The following is a 4,789-nucleotide window of genomic DNA, read 5'->3' on the forward strand; positions in this document are numbered from 1 at the left end:
GGTCATTGATGCATTACTGAATAGACTAGTAGGAAGAATTGCATTTGAGCTTGGCTCACTAAAGAATCTTGAAGGACTTTCATTTGGTAAAAACAATTTGACAGGAGAGATTCCTCAGTCCTTTGGGAATCTTATATCCCTGAGACGAATCTATTTGTCCTACAATAATTTGAAGGGTCCTATTCCACAAGAATTAGGCCAATTGACAAGCTTATATTCCATTGATGTTGATGCCAATTATTTATCAGGTACGCTTCCATCTGTAATGACTGCAACTAGTAAAGGAAGAATCAGATAGAGAATTGAGACAAGGAGAAGAAGAGAAAGAGCAGAAATGAGAGAGATTTTGGGAAAGGAACGAAGAGGCAGAATATTCAGAAAAGGAGATTTACAATCAATCTTCAGCCCCTTTTTTCCTACATTCAGCTGCTTATTTATACAATAGAATTATTCCTTCTCCTAACTACTACTGCCAGCTTGACAATAACTATCTAGTAACTACCACTAATCATTAATGCTAATGAAGTACTCCAGATGCTCCAACTAAAACTTGATCAATCATGACCTGATGATGATGATCATGGCCGTGGGTCATAACAATACTCTCCCCTTAAAAGAATCCTTGTCCTCAAGGATTGAGCTTTGAAATTAAAAGAATCCTTGTCACAAAAATCTTTTGAACCTTTTTCAGGCCAACTTCAGACCATCAAAACAGAGCTCTGGTTGTTCCTTTGATAACTTGTGACATGCATCTTGCAAAAATGAATATGCAGGGCTTTGTAGATTATGTCATCAGCCTGCTTAATTTTGTTGGACTGCTCAAACATGAGTGTATAATAAGAAAATACAGCTCCTGACTTTATATGTCCTAGACGAATAACCAAGCTGGTGCCATTTATTAGAAAAACAACAATCATTCCCAGTACTTCCACTTCAAAAAAATGACTTTTGAGTAACTTGGGTATGGTCTTCATGACAAACACTTCCTGTTGGAGTGCCTCCTTTGAATCCAGACGTAACTTTGCTCCAAAATCTCCCACCATTTGTTGCATTCTTAGTTGCCAACTCAAGAATCTTATCTTGAATTACAACAAATTCATGAACTCTGAGGATATTACTAGGCTTCAATACAATTAGCATCATATTAATCTCCTCCATGAATTGATCAGATTCACCAGCCATTTGCTCTGAATTTTTATACTTCATGCAGGCAGCCCTTTTTCCATCCTCAAGAACAATCCCTCTGAAATCCACATCGACAAAAGCCAAAAGGCTTAAACTTTCTCATAGCAGCTTTGTTTCTACATGAATCAGTCAATTCAAGAATGAAACTTGCAGCAAATATGTCATCAGAACTATTCTTTCTTCCAGATTTCCCTAATGGCTTATGAAGAATTACTATATCCATATCCCAAATCACAGCTTGAAGAATGTTGCTTGATAAAATTTTGTGTGGGAACTTGCTGTCTTCTTCAACATTAGTGCCACCTTCAAAACCAGATACTATTACGGACCAAGACTTCATTGCATTACTGGCTTTCTTGGGGGTAATTTGAATAAACTGTTCTCCGAGTACAACCATATCATTAAACGCCATCAAAGAATCAAAGTTAAACACTTGCGGCACAAAATTTCTTCCATGTTTTAACTCAGAGAAGACCTGTCTAAACAAATCATCACAGAACTTGGTCCCCATTTATTTTCCCATGAACCATCTCCGAGGCTTGGAACCCAGCATAGTCACCATTCTCTTCTACAGACATTTCATCATTGACCAAAATCTGACTATCAGTTACTTGACAAGCAAGCTATGATTCATCACATTTTCTAGCTTTTCTAGAATTTCCCTTAGAAGACATATCCAAGTCGGTACTTGAAAATTGTGGGAAAGAAATCATACCAACTTTTTCCTCAATCAACATTTGATTGAAATTACTGATCTCAGTTTCTAGAAGTTGATTCTTGAATTCTAATTCTCTTTCATTGCTCAACGTTGAACGTTCCAGCTCCTCTTGAACTGAAATGGCTGAAGAAGGAAGCTTTGAACTTTCACCAAACAGGTGGTGTTCTTCAATTGCAAAACCATAGTCACCTTCCAAATGTTCTTCCATTTCACCACAGAGGACTTCAAACTTGTCTGTTTCTACCGTTGCCAAATGTGCATCAGTCCACTTCTTGATTCTTGAAAGAGGGACCTCCTTGGAATTTGATTCCTCTGTTTCTTCAAGAATTTGATTCTTGAAATTTTCTTCCATCCCTTTGGCTTGATTAGACACAGTTGAAAGCCACTCATTTTCATCCAAAATTGGATAATCCTCCCTTAATCACCCCTCTCTGATTACGGTTCTTAGGAATTCATTAAATGTAGTTGCGAATGAAATCATACAACTCCTTAACTCGGAATCGATCTTGTCAGGCCTAGATCTGCATTCAGCTGCATTTACTTTCGTTAAACTGTGAAACTCAGATTCTTGTGTCTCTATTTGATTAAGCAAGAATCAATTTGAAAAGAAGGAAAAGAAAGAAGAGAAAGGAAGTAAAGGAAGCAAGCAGATTAATAGAAGAGTTGGAGATAGAGATAAGAATAGGAAAAGAAGGGACAAGGAAGAGCAGAAATGAATAGAAATGAGAGAGGAACAGAGAGAAGATTAAAAAAAATGATATCAATTGGGGTAATCGAAGTTTGCAATCTGAGGACCGGAAGCTCTGATACCAATTGTAATGACTGCAACTAGTAAAGGAAGAATCAGATAGAGAATTGAGACAAGGAGAAGAAGAGAGAGCAGAAATGAGAGAGATTTTGGGAAAGGAACGAAGAGGCAGAATATTATTCAGAAAAGGAGATTTACAATCAATCTTCAGCCCTTTTTTCCTACATTCAGCTGCTTATTTATACAATAGAATTATTCCTTCTCCTAACTACTACTGCCAGCTTGACAATAACTATCTAGTAACTATCACTAATCAATAATGCTAATGAAGTACTCCAGATGCTCCAACTAAAACTTGATCAATCATGACCTGATGATGATGATCATGGCCGTGGGTCATAACACCATCCTCTATCTACGACACATCTATCCTGGCTGGCACTTCTGCTTCAAGTAATGTACTTCAGGAGAATCTAGGACCTAAATCTAGATTCCAGATTCCCTAAATCTAGGGACCTATTCCAGATTCCCTTGCCCATGCTTCTTTGCTTGAACAACTTGAGCTTATTGCCAACTAGTTGAAAGGACAAGTTCCTACTAATCTTGGAAATCTTCGCAATCTTCAGTGTCTAGGTATTGGAGGTAATATTCTGTGGAGCAACCCTGCAGGAGACTTGGACCTTTATGCATCTTTATGGAACTGCAGCAATCTACAATCTCTCTTATTGAGAGGAAACAACTTTGGGGTAAGTTGCCTGCTTTCGAATGAAACTCCTCTAACATGCTGGAACAACTTGATAACCATCAGAATTCTATTTCAACATGGCAGAAGCTAGCTTCAATCAATGACTCGGCTGGTGAAGTTGTTTTTGCTTTTTTCGAATCGTATTCTGGTGTCACCTCTTTGCAAGCAGAAACTCGTGTGTTGTGTACAAGTTTGGAATTATGTTATAAGATGCATTCTGACTCTCTGGTAGTGGAAGTGGACTCTAAGGTGCTTATTGACTCGGTTTGTGGTAAGAGTTCAATTCCAGCGAAGCTTCGTCCCAATTATTTGATGGATTCACCTTTTGTCTTCAGCTGTGACTTTCTTTTCTCATTGTTATCAGCAAGTTAGCTCATGCTAAAATTAGGGAAATTACAAATGTCTAAATCAAGATTTACTTTTTTTTTTTCAATGTAACATTTTCTGCACAATTGTGCATCAAAAAATTCTTGGGGATAAGAAGAAGGGTCCCAAAGGTATAGTAAATCTGTGCAGATTTGAGTTAAAATTTTTCAATATGGAACATTTGTACTGCTTTCTCCAACTCTGCTCATGCACTAGAATATTTTACATCGAACCTATAGATCAAGCTCTAGGTTCGATCGAGCTCTAATTTTCAGATTTTTACATTTTTAAGTATCTCAATTAGGCAAAGTTATAGAAAGTTAGATATATTTGGAAAGTCACTAAGCATAGCTCCTAAACATACTAAGACATGTACAGCCAAACATTGCAATCGTATTATATGTAAGTGAAAAAATATTGTTCAGTTTCAGTTTTTGTAGGTTGTTAAATTGGCCATTTCCATTTTCTGCTAACTACATGTTCTGTCATTTTAACCATGAGATAAAATAAAATTGTAAAAAAAAAAAAAAAAGTGTGTTTATGTTTCTTTGCGATGGATTTTATTCTTCTCTTTGTTTTTCTATAACAATTGATCATGGTCCTTTTTTAGAAGTTCTTTATTTATGGTGAATTTTAACGAATCTATTAATAGGGCTTATAGGCCCACCAAAGTGTGTAGCCTTAATCGAATGTGATGGTAGCAGGTAAAGCTTGAAGGCTTTCCCTGTCCCAATTGGGGGATGCCAATCAACTCTCCTTTCTACCAACACAACCAATCTATTATTGACCTATCTTATATAAGTTAAAACTAATTGTACTTTTTTTATTTTTTTATCAATCGACTCATATCTTTTTTGAGGTATTTTTGAAATATTTTATTGTAGCAATGTAGGTGAAAAACTTTTACTGTACATGAGATTATTTTTTAGGTTATTTTTTGTGTTTTTTGGTGGTTTTTGAAGTTGTTTTTTTTTTTTAATGTTTTTGGAGTTTTTAAAGTTGTATTTTGTATTTTTGAGGTTGCTTT

General features: G+C 36.1%; 1 non-coding gene across 1 annotated transcript; it reads right to left on the reverse strand.

The window, feature by feature from the left end:
* Positions 1–4,405: 4,405 nt before the first annotated feature.
* Positions 4,406–4,532, reverse strand: LOC113702520 (U6atac minor spliceosomal RNA). The gene has a single exon (XR_003451165.1). It is a non-coding gene; the product is annotated as a U6atac minor spliceosomal RNA (small nuclear RNA).
* Positions 4,533–4,789: the final 257 nt, after the last annotated feature.

The sequence above is a fragment of the Coffea arabica genome, chromosome 7e (assembly GCF_036785885.1).
Source record: "Coffea arabica cultivar ET-39 chromosome 7e, Coffea Arabica ET-39 HiFi, whole genome shotgun sequence".
Classification (NCBI taxonomy): domain Eukaryota; kingdom Viridiplantae; phylum Streptophyta; class Magnoliopsida; order Gentianales; family Rubiaceae; genus Coffea; species Coffea arabica.